This window comes from Melanerpes formicivorus, unplaced genomic scaffold, assembly GCF_026170545.1.
Source record: "Melanerpes formicivorus ecotype bairdi unplaced genomic scaffold, bMelFor1.0.p_v2 SCAF_2, whole genome shotgun sequence".
In the NCBI taxonomy this organism is placed as follows: Eukaryota; Metazoa; Chordata; class Aves; order Piciformes; family Picidae; genus Melanerpes; species Melanerpes formicivorus.
Window position 1 is genome coordinate 59913209 of NW_027142354.1, and position 21107 is coordinate 59934315.

The window sequence follows — 21107 nt, forward strand, 5'->3', positions numbered from 1 at the left end:
AAGGCAAACTTTGGACCCAGGCTTTCTGAGCTATCTTTCCCATGCTGACACTTGTGGAAGTTACTCTCAGATGTAGTCACCCAGTCTGATGCCCCCCAAGTCCAATTCATTGAGGCTTCCCCAAATAAAGGGGTCCTCATTTGGCCTCGAGGAAGTTCAGTGCATATCCAACAGTTAGAGAGATTAGTTTGCAAAGCCAATTCTTGCCTAACGTGTAAGTACATATTGCCTTCCCATCCCTCAATTTCCTTGCTGTGCTGCAAAGATTTTGATAGGAATTTCTAGGTATTAACTACAGCCAGGGCAATCCTTCAAGTGCCCTAGGAATGCAGTGAAAACCTTTTGGGAATTGTTCCTGCTCTGGTACTCCTCAAGCTATGAGGAGCTCTTCAGGGCAGCTCCAAGGTTAGGTTTGGATTCTCCTGGAGTCTCACACAGAACGAGTCTCACGATTCCAGTGGTCTAATTTCATAGCTGCATTTTCTTCTCTCTGCCTAGGTGACAGGACGACCTCACTAATCAAGAGAGATAGCCTGAGCTCTGCAGGAACCTTGAACCCAAGCAGCCAGTGCCTTCTGTGAGTACAAGCTGTCCTTGCTCAACGTGGAACTAGTTGAGAGCTGAAGCCAGACCACGCCATAATTCCCTCAGCTTCCTCTTCTGCAGATTAAACAGTCCCAGTTCCTTCAGCCACTCCTCCTAAGGCTTGTTATCCAGACCCCTCACCAGCTTTGTGGCCCTTCTCTGGACTCACTCTCTCACAAGGGGTGTCCTGGGGAACACCACTCGTGCCCGGCCGGCCACCGGCTGGGTTTAACTCTGTTCCCCACCGCTCTTGGGGCCCAGCCATCCATCCTGTTCTGCTGTCCAGCAGTCCCTTTGAAAAACAATCCATCTGAAAAAAGAAGTAGCAGAGAAGGAAAGTTGAAGCTGCAAGGATTGCAGTCCCCTCAGTTCTGGTTGTAGCCAGGTGGGGGTTGGTCTCTTCTCCCAGGCAAGCAGCACCAGAACAAGAGGACACAGTCTCAAGCTGTGCCAGGGGAGGTTTAGGCTGAATGTTAGGAAGTGGTTTACAGCTTGGCCGAAGACTCTTCTGATCCCTGTCTTCTGGTCGTGACCAGCAGCGTGCACGGGTGGCCAAGAAGGCCACTGGCAACCTGGCCAATATCAGGAACAGTGTGGCCAGCAGGAGCAGGGAGGTCATTCTGCCCCTGCACTTGGCACTGGTTAGGGCACACCTTGAGTCCCGTGTCCAGTTCTGGGCCCCTCCGTTTAAGCAAGACGTTGAGTTGCTGGAAGGAGTCCGGAGAAGGGCAACAAAGCTGGGGAGGGGTTTGGAGCACAGGCCTGTGAGGAGACGCTGAGGGAGCTGGGGTTGCTTAGCCTGGAGAAGAGGAGGCTCAGGGGAGACCTCCTTGCTCTCTGCAACTCCCTGAAGGGAGGTTGTAGCCAGGTGGGGGTTGGTCTCTTCTTCCAGGCAAGCAGCACCAGAACAAGAGGACACAGTCTCAAGCTGTGGCAGGGGAGGTTTAGGCTAGAGGTTAGGAAGAGGTTCTGCACAGAGAGAGTGATTGCCCATTGGAATGGGCTGCCCAGGGAGGTGGTGGAGTCACCATCTTTGGAGGTGTTCATGAGGAGACTGGATAGGGTGCTTGGTTGCATGGTTTAGTTGATTAGGTGGTGTTGGATGATAGGTTGGACACGATGATCTTGAAGGTCTCTTCCAACCTGGTCCGGTCCATTCCATTCCATCACCATCTAATCAACTAAACCATGGCACTGAGTGCCTCATCCAGTCTCTTTCTAAACACTTCCAGTGATGGTGACTCCACCACCTCCCTGGGCAGCACATTCCAAAGGCCAATCCCTCTTTCAACCTGCTCTATTCTATTCTGTGAAGACCTTCTTCCTAACATCCAGGTTTAATTGGCGAGAGCAACAGACTTGGTTGCTGCCACCCGCTGCTAAGGGGTCTGTGTGGCCCCCAAATGGGGTTTGGAGGCAGGTAAAGGTTTCTTTTGGCATGTGAAGGGGTTTTGTGGGCATCTAGAAGGGGTGTGGAGCCCCCTGAAAGGGTCTGGGATAGTGTCAGGGGGTTCTGGGCTGGTCTACCAGCGGGTCTGGGGACATTAGAAGCGTCTGGGGGTACCTAAAACAGATCTGGGCGTATCAGATGGGGGGTTTGGGTGCATCCAAAGGGGTTTTGTGGGCATCTAAGTTGGGGAGTCTGGGGGGGTCCTGAAGGAGTTGGGGGGTTCTCCTCAAGCTATGAGCAGACACACAGACAGTTGTTAACGGACTTTCTTTGATCATTCCAGGACTGGTGTGCTGGGACTGGCAGGATCTTCCTGAGCTGTCCACGTACAGTTTCTGTCGACACTCTTCAGCTCGTACATCCGGTTTGCTGACAGAGGGTGTGGGGTTTGTGGGGCCCGGCAGCGAGACTTTTCCAAAGAGGAGCTCTTCAGGGCAGCTCCAAGGTTAGGTTTGGATTCTCCTGGAGTCGCACACAGAACGAGTCTCACGATTCCAGTGGTCTCATTTCATAGCTGCATTTTCTTCTCTCTGCCTAGGTGACAGGACGACCTCACTAATCAAGAGAGATAGCCTGAGCTCTGCAGGAACCTTGAACCCAAGCAGCCAGTGCCTTCTGTGAGTACAAGCTGTCCTTGCTCAACGTGGAACTAGTTGAGAGCTGAAGCCAGACCATACCTTAATTCCCTCAGCTTCCTCTTCTGCAGATTAAACAGTCCCAGTTCCTTCAGCCACTCCTCCTAAGGCTTGTTATCCAGACCCCTCACCAGCTTTGTGGCCCTTCTCTGGACTCACTCTCTCACAAGGGGTGTCCTGGGGAACACCACTTGTGCCCGGCCGGCCACCGGCTGGGTTTAACTCTGTTCCCCACCGCTCTTGGGGCCCAGCCATCCATCCTGTTCTGCTGTCCAGCAGTCCCTTTGAAAAAAAATCCATCTGAAAAAAGAAGTAGCAGAGAAGGAAAGCTGAAGCTGCAAGGATTGCAGTCCCCTCAGTTCTGGTTGTAGCCAGGTGGGGGTTGGTCTCTTCTCCCAGGCAAGCAGCACCAGAACAAGAGGACACAGTCTCAAGCTGTGCCAGGGGAGGTTTAGGCTGGATGTTAGGAAGAAGGTCTTCATAGAATAGAATAGAGCAGGTTGAAAGAGAGATTGGCCTTTGGAATGTGCTGCTCAGGGAGGTGGTGCCCAGGGAGTCACCATCACTGGAAGTGTTTAGAAAGAGACTGGATGAGGCACTCAGTGCCGTGGTTTAGTTGGTTAGATGGTGTTGGAATGGAATGGAACGGAATAGAATAGAATAGACCAGACCGAGTTGGAAGAGACCTTCAAGATCATCGTGTCCAACCTATCATCCAACACCACCTAATCAACTAAACCAAGCAACCAGGCACCCTATCCAGTCTCCTCCTGAACACCTCCAAAGATGGTGACTCCACCACCACCCTGGGCAGCCCATTCCAATGGGCCATCACTCTCTCTGTGCAGAACCTCTTCCTAACCTCTAGCCTAAACCTCCCCTGGTGCAGCCTGAGACTGTGTCCTCTTGCTGGGCCTGGTGATGATCAAAGTTCTTTTCCAAGCTGCTTACTCCTGTTTGGTTTTATTCTCCTGCATGAATTGTCAGTTCAAAGCACTCGAGAGAAATGGTGTGATGGCTGTGCTGCCAAGCATCAGACTGGGGACCGAAAGACAACCTCCTGTGGATCGATGTACCGGGATATTCCAGGAACCTCTGTGCTGCCACAGACCTGGACTTAAACTCGTTCCAGATGCCGCGGTGTGTTCCGCATGACAATCGCACTCGGCACGTGAAGAGTGGCCAAGAGACTTCCCTTGTTTCCTTTGTGGAAGGCTTTTGTGTGTCCCCCGGCCCCGGGGGCCGTGTTCCTCTCGGGCAGGCTGCGGACGAGGCTGCCCTCGGCAGCAGGCGTGCCGCAAGCGGAGCGGCGAAGCTGTGTTCCTGGCAGTTCTCTCTCCGCCTGGATCAGGACGAAGGTGCCGGCCGACAAGGACTTGCACTGACACAGGGCCAGAGAGCTGAGAGCACCAAAGGGTTTAATTGGTGAGAGCAACAGACTTGGTTGCTGCCACCCGCTGCTAAGTGGCCCCCACGTGGGGTTTGGAGGCAGGTAAAGGTTTCTTTTGGCGTGTGAAGGGGTTTTGTGGGCATCTAGAAGGGGTGTGGAGCCCCCTGAAAGGGTCTGGGATAGTGTCAGGGGGTTCTGGGCTGGTCCACCAGCGGGTCTGGGGACATTGGAAGCATCTGGGGGTACCTAAAGTGGAGCTGGGTGTTTCAGATGGGGGGTTTGGGTGCAACCAAAGGGGTTTTGTGGGCATCTAAGTTGGAGAATCTGTGGGGGTCCTGAAGGAGTTGGGGGGTTCTCAGTGAGGTTTTGGAGTCTCTATGGAGTCCCTGTTGTATCTTGGGTCTGCTGTGGGATTGGTAGTGACTGGGTGCTCCGGTTTTGGTGGCTCCAGGGCAGCAGGTACCCACAGGGCTGTGCCTTGCTTTATGTTCCCCAGCTGTGGGCCAAGCAGGAGCCCCAGGGGAAGGGAATTTCAGCATGTGGCGGGTGATAGTGGAGGCGACTTCCTGACAAAATGGCTTTGGGGGTTTGGTTAGGTCTTGTTTTTATGGTTGACTCACTCTTGCTTTCTTTCCTTTTTTTTCAGGGAGCTTAACTGCTTTGCCTGAGGACCAGTTGCAGATTTGTATTCGGCCTCAGCCACAAGCCCTGACACGGAGCGGGGTGCTTTGGTGTCAGAATGTGGAGCTGTTGGAAACCCAATTGCTCACTGAAAAAAAGAAAAGGAATAATTTGTCATAAAAAAATCCCCACAGTTCCTGTAAGCTTTCGAGTTCCTACTTAATAATATAAAGCAGTTTGTGGTTTGGTTGGTTTGGTTTTTTTCTTGTTGTGCTGCAAAGATTTTGATAGGAATTTCTAGGTATTAACTACAGCCAGAGCAAGCCTCTACTTGCCCTGGGAACGCAGTGAAAACCTTTTGGGAATTGGTTCTGCTCTGTTACTCCTCAAGCTATGAGCAGACACACAGGCAGTTGTTAACAGAGTTTCTTTGTGCATTCCAGGTCCGGTGTGTTCAGACCGGCAGGATCTTCCTGGGCCATCCGATTACGGTTTCCGTTGACACTTTTCAGCCCTTACATCCGGTTTGCCGACAGAGGACGTTGGTTTGTGGGCCCTGGCAGCGACAGTTTTCCAAAGAGGAGCTCTAAGGCCAGCTGCAAGGTTAGGTTTGGATTCTCCTGGGGTGCCTGTGCTTGAAAGCCCCCCAGAGGCCGTGCAGAGTGGTGCTCGCAGTAGCTCTGTGCAAGTCTGCCGTGGGCTCAGGAGGCCAGTATCTAGAGAGAGGGAAGGACAGAGACACTTCTAAGACAGTTTTAAAGAAATAATTATGAGAAGAGGCAAATTAATTCTGGGGACTCATGTGATAGATCTGTTCAAGAGAAAAAAAAATGAAGGAGGTTTCTGACCATAACCAGGCTGACAAAGCACAGTAATGTGGTTTCCTATGGGATTCAACTCCTCCTGCATTGCACAGGACACTTCAACAGCTGTCCTGACAAGCTCTAAGTAATGAACTTAATCCACCCTGTGCGAGCAATGGGGCAAAAGATTACAAAATCCATGTATGCAGTTGAGATGTGTTACGTTGGGACGCCCAGGATACAGCTCATCAAGCTCTCCTAGTGTTTAGACGCAAGATGGAAGAAGGAAGGGGGAAGACAGAGCAGAAGGTCTATTTAAATATGAAACTCCTAGGCTGAAAGAAAAGAAAAACATTTTAAAGAGCACTCAGTGAGACTCTGTCACCAGCATAGCTAATCACAGAATCACTGAGTGTTAGGGGTTGGAAGGGACCCCAAAATAGCATCCGGTCCAACCCCTGTGCCAGTGCAGGATCACCTGGGGCGGGTTTTGAATGTCTCCAGAGACTCCACTGACTCTCTGGGCAGCCTGCTCCAGGGCTCTGGCACACACAGTGAAAAGGTTTTCCCTTCTGTTCCTGTGGAACTTCCTCCTTTTATTCGTCGGACGCAGCGAAGCCGCTGGGTCGTGTTGCTGCGGCAAGGTGACCCACCCTGTAGTTGAGGGCCTGGGTCTGTGCCTTCATGGCAGCCTGTTCCCTTGGCACCCTGTCAGCTTAACAGCCCTGTGCTCGGGGCCTGTGTGACGAGTTGTGGAGCCCTCCATCCCCCTTCTGTCCCCAGCAGCAGCCCAAGGTCCCTGTAAGCAGGGCTGGGGAGGCTGCTTTAGGCAGCTAACAGGAACCAACCTTGCCTGGCCCTTAGGGGGCTGAGGTCAGTCCCTGGGCTCCTGAAGAGGTGGTGTTGCGCTGCTGCCAGGAGGGCCGGCCCGTAGGTGGGGCACGGGCCAGAGCCTGTGGCTCTCTGTGGGGCTTTTTGGGAGTGCTGCTGAGGCCTCACTCTGTCCTGTTGGCATCCTTTGTCAGGGTAGCCAGATCCTAGGCCCGATGTCTATCGTTAGCTCAATCGCAGAATTTGCTCGTCTGCTGTTCCTGTCCGTAAATTTTTGCCAGTGCTTCTGTAATAAAAAGGTTTTTATTTCTCCTGTAACTTGCAAGCTGGTGACCTCCTTAGGAGCACCACTGTGTTGTTCACAAAGTTCTTTGCTGTTGCAAAGCTGGGAGAAGTGTGAGGTTCAGCTGATGAAGTTTCTCTCTTTAGGGGTGTCTGCTCAGCCGTCCTCTTCCTGGATCTCGGAGCTTTGTCTCTCCCTGTTTGCGGTGCCCCGACAAGGACTTGTGCCGACACATCCTCGGGAAGCTGAAACCACCAAAGGGTTTAATGGGTGAGAGCAAAGCTCAGCTGTGTGCTGAAGCTGCAAACCTTGCCCAGAAGGCTGTCCCCGGCTCGGGGTGATAAAAAGAACAGGAGCGTAGCCGCTCGGCTGTCTTTCCTTCTGTGATGCCACAGCGGGGTGGGCGAGGATACAGCAGAGGAGCAGTGAGGGAGGGGTGAGGGCAGCCTCCCACAAAGGCTGCTTGCAGACCTGAAATGCCAAATGTTTGAAATGCCAGGACGTTCTTGGAGGGGAGGGAAAGCCCCGGGCAAGTGTAAGAGTGAGTGTGAGGTGTTCCAGCAGAGGAACAGCGGTGCTGCTTATTGAGAGATTGCAGAAGGGCAGTGATTTGTGTGCAGAAAGGCCTTGACGTGACCCCCCTCTGTTCTGTAGAAAGGCTTCTAGAGGAGAAAAGCACATCCTGAGCAGAGCCACGGGGGGGTGTGGGGTGTGGTTTGAAGCAGAAATAGCAACTGTCTCTCAATTAAAACAGTGGATTGTCTTTCGTGTGTGTGTGTGGTGTGCTGTTTTTTCATTGACTGGAAAAAGCTCTGCAGGGAGACCAGCTGATCTGCTCCCGAGGCACAGCAGCACCGGACCTGCTGAGCGCTGGGGGCCTGTTAAGGAGGGTCTGCTGTCATCTGAAGTGGGCTTGGGGGTATGAAAGGGGAATTTGGGGGCATGTGAAGGGTTCTGGGAGCATCTAGAGGTGTCTGGGGACCTCTGGAGGGGCTCCTGGGTCATGTCTGGAGGGTCACGGAGGAGTGGGGGGGTCTGTGCCTCAGTGTGGTTTCGGGGTCTCTGTGTCAGGTCCCCACAGCGTGTGGGTTGCTGTGTGGCACTGCTGGAGTCTCGGTGTCCCTAGCGCCGCTGACTCTTCTGCTCACTGCTCCCACCTTGTGGGCACGGCCAGGTACTGCTTGCTGTCGCCTGCTGCCAAGGGTGTGAGTGGCCTCTGCAGGGAGGCGCAGAGAGGTATTCTGGGGCGTCTAGAGGGGCTTTGTGGGCATCGAGAGGTGTCTGGCGGCCTCTGGAGGGTCTCCGGGGGGGTCTCTGGAGGGTCCTGAAGCAGCTGAGGGGGCGGGGAGTGGTGGTGTTGTGTTAGAGGTCTCGGGGGGGTTCCAGGGTTTGGGGTCCCGCAGGATTGGGGTGGTCTCACCCCGGTATTGGGTGTCCTGCAGTCCCAGGGTCCCCCAGCCACATCTCCCCCGGCATCTCAAGGCGAGCTGCGAGCACCTCAAGGGCCTTAGAGGGTGAGAAAGGAGGGCTGGGGGCATGTAGACGGAAGTGAGGGCACCAAGACGGCACCGTCCTCCCCGTGACAGCGCCTGCCCTTCCCAAGATGGCGCCGCCCTCCCCGTGACAGCGCCTGCCCTTCCCAAGATGGCGTCGATCTCCCCGTGACAGCGCCTGCCCTTTCCAAGATGGCGTCGCCCTCCCCGTGACAGCGCCTGCCCTTCCCAAGATGGCGCCGCCCTCGCCCCGTCGGCTCCGACCTAGCCAGCGTAATCCTCGTCCCCTCTGCTTTCTCCGCTCCGCATCAGCTCGGTGTGGACTCTGCTGCTCTCTGGAGTTGCTCTGTGCCTGCTGCAGGACTCTGCTATGGGTTTGAGGGTGGGCGGCAGCGAGGGGGGGGCCGAGAAACACCAGCGGCGGGGGGGGGGGGGGGGGGGGGTGTCGATTTGCCGCGGTCGGGAGCAGTCTACTCCCAGTTCACGAGCTGTTCTCCTGTCTCTCCCAGCTCTTGCAGGCTGACCCCAATGCCCTCAGACTCGCCCAGCGATCCCAGGGTGAACCCGGCAGCACCCAGACTCGCCCAGCGATCCCAGGGCGAACCCAGCAGCACCCAGACTCGCCCAGCGATCGTCACGTGATTAGGGGCCGCGCAAAGGAGGGGCGGGGAGCAGAGAAAGCGGCGGCGGCGCCCAGCCTCCAGCCACGCCCGCTGGAACATGCTTTCCAATTAGTACGCTACCTCTTAGGTTTCCAACCTGGGTATTCAAAGAACGCCGAGGAAAGTGGGGGCAGGTGCTTTTGCCAGGCAGCCTCCAATGAGCAGGCCCGGGGCAACGAGGAGGTGGCAGCAGCCAGCACATGCAGGCATTTCCTGGGGCTCAGTGAATGTTTAGAGCTCAGGGGCTCAGCCTGTGCTTCCGCTTCCTTTTCTTCAGCACAGGAGTTCGGTTTGGCTGTCCAGAGCCTTGCTCTGCACCCGAATGCCGTACCGAGCGTGAGGGAAAGATGAAGCAACACCCACGTAGGCACCCAGGGAAAAAGCGGAGGTTGTCTTAGGAGCCGGTTTGAGACAAAATTCACCCAACTCCTTCTGCGGTGGTGTACGGGAAAGAGTCGGTAGGGGAAGCCGCAGGACAGCCTGCAGCAAAGCTCAGGACTTGTTCCCTCGCCTCTGCCTTCTGCACGTCTCCTCGTCGGCCGCCTGTGAGCGAGACGCTTCACCAGCTGGCTTGTTTGAAATCAGCAAAGTTATGGCATGGAAGTTATCTGGTAGGAGTCGTTGCTAAACAGATGCAGTTGAAGCTTTGTATCTTCCGTTCTCTCTACTAGTTATTCTAATCTTGCCCTGTTGGTTTAGCCCATCAGTTTTCATGTTCTCTTCATCTATTAATAGCAGAAGAAAGGGCCCCTTGATTCCAGTATTTCTTGCTGTAGTTCAGAGGTAGAGTTGGCTTTCCCTCTGACCTTTTATACTTTTACTTTGTGTTAAGTGGAACCCAAAACTGAATAGGATACTTTGTGTAAAGCTTGAGCAGCCCTTAACTTTCGAATTATTATACCGCATGCACTACTGCTTTGCAACATTCACAGGACTGTGGTGGTGTCAGATGGTTCACTTGCATTTAGTTCCTCAGGGCCCAGGCCTTCCTTTGGGCTGATGGTCTTGGCCAAAGCTGCAATGTTCAGTCCTTGCTGTGAAAGGCAGGAGGTGCTGGCTGGGCAGTTTGCTTTATTTTGTGCCTTTTTGGGGGCGACTCAAAGGGAGTGGGGGGATTGTGGGTGGGCTGGTTCTGCCACGTGGGGCAGGGGGCTGCTGCAGCAGAGGAGCAGGTGAGCGAGGGCTGGGGGCCCCCCCCTAAAGTGCTGAAAATTCTCCGAGGGGACCACACTATCTTTAAAAGTGTAAGTACTGGGGTGAGGCGAGGCGGAGGCAAACCTCTGGTTTGCAGCTGGAGAGGGAGGGCTTGGAGTGACTGGTGCGTAAGAAAGCTTTGGAAACGACCCCTGTCTGCCCTCTCTGCTTCTAAAAGGCTTTTAGCGTTGGAAAATAAAAGCCAGGTGGGGGCCCGGCTGCTGCCCACGCCCAGGGAGGTGCTCAGTGCTGCCACCCGGTGTGTAACGGCCGGCAGTGCAGCCGTGCCGCGGCGTGTGCCGCCCCGGGGGAGCTCAATGTTGCCATCCCGTGTGTAACGGCCGGCAGTGCTGGCGGAACGAACGTTTTTCTGACAGCTCTTGGAGGAACGTTTCTGTACAGGTGTTCCCCAGGGCTCCTCAGCTGCTCAGAACTCAACGTGTTGTCTTGGAGGGGAATAAAACCCATGGAACGCTGAGCGTGAGGTCACAACGCAGGCACCGCCCCCCCCAGCGTGGCACCGCCCCCCCAGCGTGGCACCGCCCCCCCAGCGTGGCACCGCCCCCCCAGCGTGGCACCGCCCCCCAGCGTGGCACCGCCCCCCAGCGTGGCACCGCCCCCCAGCGTGGCACCGCCCCCCAGCGTGGCACCGCCCCCCAGCGTGGCACCGCCCCCCCAGCGTGGCACCGCCCCCCCCAGCGTGGCACCGCCCCCCAGCGTGGCACCGCCCCCCCAGCGTGGCACCGCCCCCCCCAGCGTGGCACCGCCCCCCCAGCGTGGCACCGCCCCCCCCAGCGTGGCACCGCCCCCCCCAGCGTGGCACCGCCCCCCCCAGCGTGGCACCGCCCCCCCCAGCGTGGCACCGCCCCCCCCAGCGTGGCACCGCCCCCCCCAGCGTGGCACCGCCCCCCCCCAGCGTGGCACCGCCCCCCCCAGCGTGGCACCGCCCCCCCCCAGCGTGGCACCGCCCCCCCCCAGCGTGGCACCGCCCCCCCCCAGCGTGGCACCGCCCCCCCCCAGCGTGGCACCGCCCCCCCCAGCGTGGCACCGCCCCCCCCAGCGTGGCACCGCCCCCCCCAGCGTGGCACCGCCCCCCCCCAGCGTGGCACCGCCCCCCCCCAGCGTGGCTCCGCCCCCCCAGCGTGGCACCGCCCCCCCCAGCGTGGCACCGCCCTCAACAACATGGCGCCAGATGCTTATAGTGGCTCAGTGCAGGGTTGTGGCTGGTAGACGTTGGAGCTCTTCTGCTGTGTCCCGGGTCAGTGCCAGTCTCTGCTGCTTTGGGGGGTTTCTCTATAGCAGCCGCTGGAGCTGCGCGGGGCTTGGGGGGGTGGCCACCGGCGGGGCAGCGCGGGGCTTTGTGGGGGGGGGAGGGGGGCGTGTCCGGGCTTGGCCGGCGGGGCTCTGCGGGGGTGGCGGCTGCTGCCTCAACCGTACCCAGAGGCCCCGTGGGAGCTCAATGCTGCCACCCTGTGTGTAATGGCCGGCAGTGCAGCCGTGCCGCGGCGTGTGCCGCCCCGGGGGAGCTCAATGCTGCCACCCGGTGTGTAATGGCCGGCAGTGCAGCCGTGCCGCGGCGTATACCGCCCCGGGGGAGCTCAGTGCTGCCACCCGGTGTGTAATGGCCGGCAGTGCAGCCGTGCCGCGGCGTATACCGCCCCGTGGGAGGTCAGTGCTCAACCCGGTGTGTAATGGCCGGCAGTGCAGCCGTGCCGCGGCGTGTGCCGCCCTGGGTGAGCTAATTTCTGCAGCCTAACTGCGCTGAATGGTCGAAAATTCTTAGGGGAAGAGCGGAGGGCGGAGAGCTTGACTCGAGCGTCGCTATGGATCCGGCGCCTGCGCCCTAGCCCGGCTCTGCTCGCGCCAGGGGGGCAGCGTCCCGGTGGTCGCTATGGACACGGCGCCTGCGCCGCAGCGGGTCCGGTCCCGGTGTCGCTGCCGGCCCGGGACTCCCAGGTGTGTTCCTTCCGGCGTCTGAAGGTGGTCTGGGGCCATCGGCAGGGCTTTTGGGGGTGACGGAGGAGGTCTTGGGGACACCTAAAAGGGTCTGGGGATACGTAAAGTTCTCGTGGGGCCATCGGAAAGGGTCTAGGGTCGTGGGGAGGCAGCTGGGCACCTCCGACGGACCCTTTGGGAGGTCTCTGCAGGCTCCCGTGGGAGCTGGGGGTGTCTCGGGGTGGGTTTGGGTTTGGGTTTGTGCTGCAAACAGCGTTGATAATGACTTAGAGAAAGACACACAAGAGACTCAGTAAGTCTCTTGTATCGTGCTTCTATTCTGGCGCCTGACACAGGTAGGATCATTTCAAAAGAGCTGTGTGTCTTCAGAGAGGTTTGGGCAAACTTTTATACAAAAAGTTATCTGTCTATAATGACAGAGGTCCAGATGCTGCCTATCTATACAAAGCTTATCTCTCTAAAAGAGCAGAAGTACACATATCATGCAGGTGTCCTTTGTCTTATCCAAAAGAGCATCTTGTCCAAGACTAACAGAAGTGAATCACTGACAAATCCTGTTATTCCTTCTCTATCCAAAGGCTGTCTGCCAACCCCTCTCCCCCTCCCTGCGTCCCAGCATTTCAGCTAACAAGCGGAAAATTCTTATCAACTCTGTGGTTCTGTTAATGAGACTTTTCTGTTCATCAGTTCCCCCCTTTCTCACAGCCAACAGTATATTCCTATACTATATTTTCTTAAGGCAAACTTTGGACCCAGGCTTTCTGAGCTATCTTTCCCATGCTGACACTTGTGGAAGGTACTCTCAGATGTAGTCACCCAGTCTGATGCCCCCCAAGTCCAATTCATTGAGGCTTCCCCAAATAAAGGGGTCCTCATTTGGCCTCGAGGAAGTTCAGTGCATATCCAACAGTTAGAGAGATTAGTTTGCAAAGCCAATTCTTGCCTAACGTGTAAGTACATATTGCCTTCCCATCCCTCAATTTCCTTGCTGTGCTGCAAAGATTTTGATAGGAATTTCTAGGTATTAACTACAGCCAGGGCAATCCTTCAAGTGCCCTAGGAATGCAGTGAAAACCTTTTGGGAATTGTTCCTGCTCTGGTACTCCTCAAGCTATGAGGAGCTCTTCAGGGCAGCTCCAAGGTTAGGTTTGGATTCTCCTGGAGTCTCACACAGAACGAGTCTCACGATTCCAGTGGTCTAATTTCATAGCTGCATTTTCTTCTCTCTGCCTAGGTGACAGGACGACCTCACTAATGAAGAGAGATAGCCTGAGCTCTGCAGGAACCTTGAACCCAAGCAGCCAGTGCCTTCTGTGAGTACTAGCTATCCTTGCTCAACGTGGAACTAGTTGAGAGCTGAAGCCAGACCACGCCATAATTCCCTCAGCTTCCTCTTCTGCAGATTAAACAGTCCCAGTTCCTTCAGCCACTCCTCGTAAGGCTTGTTATCCAGACCCCTCACCAGCTTTGTGGCCCTTCTCTGGACTCACTCTCTCACAAGGGGTGTCCTGGGGAACACCACTTGTGCCCGGCCGGCCACCGGCTGGGTTTAACTCTGTTCCCCACCGCTCTTGGGGCCCAGCCATCCATCCTGTTCTGCTGTCCAGCAGTCCCTTTGAAAAACAATCCATCTGAAAAAAGAAGTAGCAGAGAAGGAAAGTTGAAGCTGCAAGGATTGCAGTCCCCTCAGTTCTGGTTGTAGCCAGGTGGGGGTTGGTCTCTTCTCCCAGGCAAGCAGCACCAGAACAAGAGGACACAGTCTCAAGCTGTGCCAGGGGAGGTTTAGGCTGAATGTTAGGAAGAGGTTTACAGCTTGGCCGAAGACTCTTCTGATCCCTGTCTTCTGGTCGTGACCAGCAGCGTGCACGGGTGGCCAAGAAGGCCACTGGCAACCTGGCCAATATCAGGAACAGTGTGGCCAGCAGGAGCAGGGAGGTCATTCTGCCCCTGCACTTGGCACTGGTTAGGGCACACCTTGAGTCCCGTGTCCAGTTCTGGGCCCCTCCGTTTAAGCAAGACGTTGAGTTGCTGGAAGGAGTCCGGAGAAGGGCAACAAAGCTGGGGAGGGGTTTGGAGCACAGGCCTGTGAGGAGAGGCTGAGGGAGCTGGGGTTGCTTAGCCTGGAGAAGAGGAGGCTCAGGGGAGACCTTCTTGCTCTCTGCAACTCCCTGAAGGGAGGTTGTAGCCAGGTGGGGGTTGGTCTCTTCTTCCAGGCAAGCAGCACCAGAACAAGAGGACACAGTCTCAAGCTGTGGCAGGGGAGGTTTAGGCTAGAGGTTAGGAAGAGGTTCTGCACAGAGAGAGTGATTGCCCATTGGAATGGGCTGCCCAGGGAGGTGGTGGAGTCACCATCTTTGGAGGTGTTCATGAGGAGACTGGATAGGGTGCTTGGTTGCATGGTTTAGTTGATTAGGTGGTGTTGGATGATAGGTTGGACACGATGATCTTGAAGGTCTCTTCCAACCTGGTCCGGTCCATTCCATTCCATCACCATCTAATCAACTAAACCACGGCACTGAGTGCCTCATCCAGTCTCTTTCTAAACACTTCCAGTGATGGTGACTCCACCACCTCCCTGGGCAGCACATTCCAAAGGCCAATCTCTCTTTCAACCTGCTCTATTCTATTCTATGAAGACCTTCTTCCTAACATCCAGGTTTAATTGGTGAGAGCAACAGACTTGGTTGCTGCCACCCGCTGCTAAGGGGTCTGAGTGGCCCCCTAATGGGGTTTGGAGGCAGGTAAAGGTTTCTTTTGGCATGTGAAGGGGTTTTGTGGGCATCTAGAAGGGGTGTGGAGCCCCCTGAAAGGGTCTGGGATAGTGTCAGGGGGTTCTGGGCTGGTCTACCAGCGGGTCTGGGGACATTAGAAGCGTCTGGGGGTACCTAAAACGGATCTGGGCGTATCAGATGGGGGGTTTGGGTGCATCCAAAGGGGTTTTGTGGGCATCTAAGTTGGGGAGTCTGGGGGGGTCCTGAAGGAGTTGGGGGGTTCTCCTCAAGCTATGAGCAGACACACAGAGAGTTGTTAACGGACTTTCTTTGATCATTCCAGGACTGGTGTGCTGGGACTGGCAGGATCTTCCTGAGCTGTCCACGTACAGTTTCTGTCGACACTCTTCAGCTCGTACATCCGGTTTGCTGACAGAGGGTGTGGGGTTTGTGGGGCCCGGCAGTGAGACTTTTCCAAAGAGGAGCTCTTCAGGGCAGCTCCAAGGTTAGGTTTGGATTCTCCTGGAGTCGCACACAGAACGAGTCTCACGATTCCAGTGGTCTCATTTCATAGCTGCATTTTCTTCTCTCTGCCTAGGTGACAGGACGACCTCACTAATCAAGAGAGATAGCCTGAGCTCTGCAGGAACCTTGAACCCAAGCAGCCAGTGCCTTCTGTGAGTACAAGCTGTCCTTGCTCAACGTGGAACTAGTTGAGAGCTGAAGCCAGACCATGCCATAATTCCCTCAGCTTCCTCTTCTGCAGATTAAACAGTCCCAGTTCCTTCAGCCACTCCTCCTAAGGCTTGTTATCCAGACCCCTCACCAGCTTTGTGGCCCTTCTCTGGACTCACTCTCTCACAAGGGGTGTCCTGGGGAACACCACTCGTGCCCGGCCGGCCACCGGCTGGGTTTAACTCTGTTCCCCACCGCTCTTGGGGCCCAGCCATCCATCCTGTTCTGCTGTCCAGCAGTCCCTTTGAAAAACAATCCATCTGAAAAAAGAAGTAGCAGAGAAGGAAAGTTGAAGCTGCAAGGATTGCAGTCCCCTCAGTTCTGGTTGTAGCCAGGTGGGGGTTGGTCTCTTCTCCCAGGCAAGCAGCACCAGAACAAGAGGACACAGTCTCAAGCTGTGCCAGGGGAGGTTTAGGCTGGATGTTAGGAAGAAGGTCTTCATAGAATAGAATAGAGCAGGTTGAAAGAGAGATTGGCCTTTGGAATGTGCTGCTCAGGGAGGTGGTGCCCAGGGAGTCACCATCACTGGAAGTGTTTAGAAAGAGACTGGATGAGGCACTCAGTGCCGTGGTTTAGTTGATTAGATGGTGTTGGAATGGAATGGAACGGAATAGAATAGAATAGACCAGACCGAGTTGGAAGAGACCTTCAAGATCATCGTGTCCAACCTATCATCCAACGCCACCTAATCAACTAAACCAAGCAACCAGGCACCCTATCCAGTCTCCTCCTGAACACCTCCAAAGATGGTGACTCCACCACCACCCTGGGCAGCCCATTCCAATGGGCCATCACTCTCTCTGTGCAGAACCTCTTCCTAACCTCTAGCCTAAACCTCCCCTGGTGCAGCCTGAGACTGTGTCCTCTTGCTGGGCCTGGTGATGATCAAAGTTCTTTTCCAAGCTGCTTACTCCTGTTTGGTTTTATTCTCCTGCATGAATTGTCAGTTCAAAGCACTCGAGAGAAATGGTGTGATGGCTGTGCTGCCAAGCATCAGACTGGGGACCGAAAGACAACCTCCTGTGGATCGATGTACCGGGATATTCCAGGAACCTCTGTGCTGCCACAGACCTGGACTTAAACTCGTTCCAGATGCCGCGGTGTGTTCCGCATGACAATCGCACTCGGCACGTGAAGAGTGGCCAAGAGACTTCCCTTGTTTCCTTTGTGGAAGGCTTTTGTGTGTCCCCCGGCCCCGGGGGCCGTGTTCCTCTCGGGCAGGCTGCGGACGAGGCTGCCCTCGGCAGCAGGCGTGCCGCAAGCGGAGCGGCGAAGCTGTGTTCCTGGCAGTTCTCTCTCCGCCTGGATCAGGACGAAGGTGCCGGCCGACAAGGACTTGCACTGACACAGGGTCAGAGAGCTGAGAGCACCAAAGGGTTTAATTGGTGAGAGCAACAGACTTGGTTGCTGCCACCCGCTGCTAAGTGGCCCCCACGTGGGGTTTGGAGGCAGGTAAAGGTTTCTTTTGGCGTGTGAAGGGGTTTTGTGGGCATCTAGAAGGGGTGTGGAGCCCCCTGAAAGGGTCTGGGATAGTGTCAGGGGGTTCTGGGCTGGTCCACCAGCGGGTCTGGGGACATTGGAAGCATCTGGGGGTACCTAAAGTGGAGCTGGGTGTTTCAGATGGGGGGTTTGGGTGCAACCAAAGGGGTTTTGTGGGCATCTAAGTTGGAGAATCTGTGGGGGTCCTGAAGGAGTTGGGGGGTTCTCAGTGAGGTTTTGGAGTCTCTATGGAGTCCCTGTTGTATCTTGGGTCTGCTGTGGGATTGGTAGTGACTGGGTGCTCCGGTTTTGGTGGCTCCAGGGCAGCAGGTACCCACAGGGCTGTGCCTTGCTTTATGTTCCCCAGCTGTGGGCCAAGCAGGAGCCCCAGGGGAAGGGAATTTCAGCATGTGGCGGGTGATAGTGGAGGCGACTTCCTGACAAAATGGCTTTGGGGGTTTGGTTAGGTCTTGTTTTTATGGTTGACTCACTCTTGCTTTCTTTCCTTTTTTTTCAGGGAGCTTAACTGCTTTGCCTGAGGACCAGTTGCAGATTTGTATTCGGCCTCAGCCACAAGCCCTGACACGGAGCGGGGTGCTTTGGTGTCAGAATGTGGAGCTGTTGGAAACCCAATTGCTCACTGAAAAAAAGAAAAGGAATAATTTGTCATAAAAAAATCCCCACAGTTCCTGTAAGCTTTCGAGTTCCTACTTAATAATATAAAGCAGTTTGTGGTTTGGTTGGTTTGGTTTTTTTCTTGTTGTGCTGCAAAGATTTTGATAGGAATTTCTAGGTATTAACTACAGCCAGAGCAAGCCTCTACTTGCCCTGGGAACGCAGTGAAAACCTTTTGGGAATTGGTTCTGCTCTGTTACTCCTCAAGCTATGAGCAGACACACAGGCAGTTGTTAACAGAGTTTCTTTGTGCATTCCAGGTCCGGTGTGTTCAGACCGGCAGGATCTTCCTGGGCCATCCGATTACGGTTTCCGTTGACACTTTTCAGCCCTTACATCCGGTTTGCCGACAGAGGACGTTGGTTTGTGGGCCCTGGCAGCGACAGTTTTCCAAAGAGGAGCTCTAAGGCCAGCTGCAAGGTTAGGTTTGGATTCTCCTGGGGTGCCTGTGCTTGAAAGCCCCCCAGAGGCCGTGCAGAGTGGTGCTCGCAGTAGCTCTGTGCAAGTCTGCCGTGGGCTCAGGAGGCCAGTATCTAGAGAGAGGGAAGGACAGAGACACTTCTAAGACAGTTTTAAAGAAATAATTATGAGAAGAGGCAAATTAATTCTGGGGACTCATGTGATAGATCTGTTCAAGAGAAAAAAAAATGAAGGAGGTTTCTGACCATAACCAGGCTGACAAAGCACAGTAATGTGGTTTCCTATGGGATTCAACTCCTCCTGCATTGCACAGGACACTTCAACAGCTGTCCTGACAAGCTCTAAGTAATGAACTTAATCCACCCTGTGCGAGCAATGGGGCAAAAGATTACAAAATCCATGTATGCAGTTGAGACGTGTTACGTTGGGACGCCCAGGATACAGCTCATCAAGCTCTCCTAGTGTTTAGACGCAAGATGGAAGAAGGAAGGGGGAAGACAGAGCAGAAGGTCTATTTAAATATGAAACTCCTAGGCTGAAAGAAAAGAAAAACATTTTAAAGAGCACTCAGTGAGACTCTGTCACCAGCATAGCTAATCACAGAATCACTGAGTGTTAGGGGTTGGAAGGGACCCCAAAATAGCATCCGGTCCAACCCCTGTGCCAGTGCAGGATCACCTGGGGCGGGTTTTGAATGTCTCCAGAGACTCCACTGACTCTCTGGGTAGCCTGCTCCAGGGCTCTGGCACACACAGTGAAAAGGTTTTCCCTTCTGTTCCTGTGGAACTTCCTCCTTTTATTCGTCGGACGCAGCGAAGCCGCTGGGTCGTGTTGCTGCGGCAAGGTGACCCACCCTGTAGTTCAGGGCCTGGGTCTGTGCCTTCATGGCAGCCTGTTCCCTTGGCACCCTGTCAGCTTAACAGCCCTGTGCTCGGGGCCTGTGTGACGAGTTGTGGAGCCCTCCATCCCCCTTCTGTCCCCAGCAGCAGCCCAAGGTCCCTGTAAGCAGGGCTGGGGAGGCTGCTTTAGGCAGCTAACAGGAACCAACCTTGCCTGGCCCTTAGGGGGCTGAGGTCAGTCCCTGGGCTCCTGAAGAGGTGGTGTTGCGCTGCTGCCAGGAGGGCCGGCCCGTAGGTGGGGCACGGGCCAGAGCCTGTGGCTCTCTGTGGGGCTTTTTGGGAGTGCTGCTGAGGCCTCACTCTGTCCTGTTGGCATCCTTTGTCAGGGTAGCCAGATCCTAGGCCTGATGTCTATCGTTAGCTCAATCGCAGAATTTGCTCGTCTGCTGTTCCTGTCCGTAAATTTTTGCCAGTGCTTCTGTAATAAAAAGGTTTTTATTTCTCCTGTAACTTGCAAGCTGGTGACCTCCTTAGGAGCACCACTGTGTTGTTCACAAAGTTCTTTGCTGTTGCAAAGCTGGGAGAAGTGTGAGGTTCAGCTGATGAAGTTTCTCTCTTTAGGGGTGTCTGCTCAGCCGTCCTCTTCCTGGATCTCGGAGCTTTGTCTCTCCCTGTTTGCGGTGCCCCGACAAGGACTTGTGCCGACACATCCTCGGGAAGCTGAAACCACCAAAGGGTTTAATGGGTGAGAGCAAAGCTCAGCTGTGTGCTGAAGCTGCAAACCTTGCCCAGAAGGCTGTCCCCGGCTCGGGGTGATAAAAAGAACAGGAGCGTAGCCGCTCGGCTGTCTTTCCTTCTGTGATGCCACAGCGGGGTGGGCGAGGATACAGCAGAGGAGCAGTGAGGGAGGGGTGAGGGCAGCCTCCCACAAAGGCTGCTTGCAGACCTGAAATGCCAAATGTTTGAAATGCCAGGACGTTCTTGGAGGGGAGGGAAAGCCCCCGGCAAGTGTAAGAGTGAGTGTGAGGTGTTCCAGCAGAGGAACAGCGGTGCTGCTTATTGAGAGATTGCAGAAGGGCAGTGATTTGTGTGCAGAAAGGCCTTGACGTGACCCCCCTCTGTTCTGTAGAAAGGCTTCTAGAGGAGAAAAGCACATCCTGAGCAGAGCCACGGGGGGGTGTGGGGTGTGGTTTGAAGCAGAAATAGCAACTGTCTCTCAATTAAAACAGTGGATTGTCTTTCGTGTGTGTGTGTGGTGTGCTGTTTTTTCATTGACTGGAAAAAGCTCTGCAGGGAGACCAGCTGATCTGCTCCCGAGGCACAGCAGCACCGGACCTGCTGAGCGCTGGGGGCCTGTTAAGGAGGGTCTGCTGTCATCTGAAGTGGGCTTGGGGGTATGAAAGGGGAATTTGGGGGCATGTGAAGGGTTCTGGGAGCATCTAGAGGTGTCTGGGGACCTCTGGAGGGGCTCCTGGGTCATGTCTGGAGGGTCACGGAGGAGTGGGGGGGTCTGTGCCTCAGTGTGGTTTCGGGGTCTCTGTGTCAGGTCCCCACAGCGTGTGGGTTGCTGTGTGGCACTGCTGGAGTCTCGGTGTCCCTAGCGCCGCTGACTCTTCTGCTCACTGCTCCCACCTTGTGGGCACGGCCAGGTACTGCTTGCTGTCGCCTGCTGCCAAGGGTGTGAGTGGCCTCTGCAGGGAGGCGCAGAGAGGTATTCTGGGGCGTCTAGAGGGGCTTTGTGGGCATCGAGAGGTGTCTGGCGGCCTCTGGAGGGTCTCCGGGGGGGTCTCTGGAGGGTCCTGAAGCAGCTGAGGGGGCGGGGAGTGGTGGTGTTGTGTTAGAGGTCTCGGGGGGGTTCCAGGGTTTGGGGTCCCGCAGGATTGGGGTGGTCTCACCCCGGTATTGGGTGTCCTGCAGTCCCAGGGTCCCCCAGCCACATCTCCCCCGGCATCTCAAGGCGAGCTGCGAGCACCTCAAGGGCCTTAGAGGGTGAGAAAGGAGGGCTGGGGGCATGTAGACGGAAGTGAGGGCACCAAGACGGCACCGTCCTCCCCGTGACAGCGCCTGCCCTTCCCAAGATGGCGCCGCCCTCCCCGTGACAGCGCCTGCCCTTCCCAAGATGGCGTCGATCTCCCCGTGACAGCGCCTGCCCTTTCCAAGATGGCGTCGCCCTCCCCGTGACAGCGCCTGCCCTTCCCAAGATGGCGCCGCCCTCGCCCCGTCGGCTCCGACCTAGCCAGCGTAATCCTCGTCCCCTCTGCTTTCTCCGCTCCGCATCAGCTCGGTGTGGACTCTGCTGCTCTCTGGAGTTGCTCTGTGCCTGCTGCAGGACTCTGCTATGGGTT

At 55.7% G+C, this 21107-nt stretch overlaps 2 long non-coding RNA genes across 3 annotated transcripts; both read left to right on the forward strand.

Annotated features, from left to right (window-relative positions):
- Window positions 1–153: 153 nt before the first annotated feature.
- On the forward strand, window positions 154–19987 carry LOC137453952 (uncharacterized). Of its 2 annotated transcripts, XR_010990506.1 has the most exons (10): window positions 154–577; window positions 2319–2480; window positions 2574–2652; window positions 13138–13216; window positions 14958–15119; window positions 15213–15291; window positions 16297–16801; window positions 17346–17519; window positions 17764–17923; window positions 19384–19987. It is a non-coding gene; the product is annotated as an uncharacterized lncRNA (long non-coding RNA). The 2 variants fall into 2 exon arrangements; XR_010990507.1 differs by lacking the exon at window positions 2574–2652.
- Window positions 4056–7349, forward strand: LOC137453964 (uncharacterized). Its single transcript, XR_010990513.1, has 4 exons — window positions 4056–4162; window positions 4707–4880; window positions 5125–5284; window positions 6745–7349. It is a non-coding gene; the product is annotated as an uncharacterized lncRNA (long non-coding RNA).
- Window positions 19988–21107: the final 1120 nt, after the last annotated feature.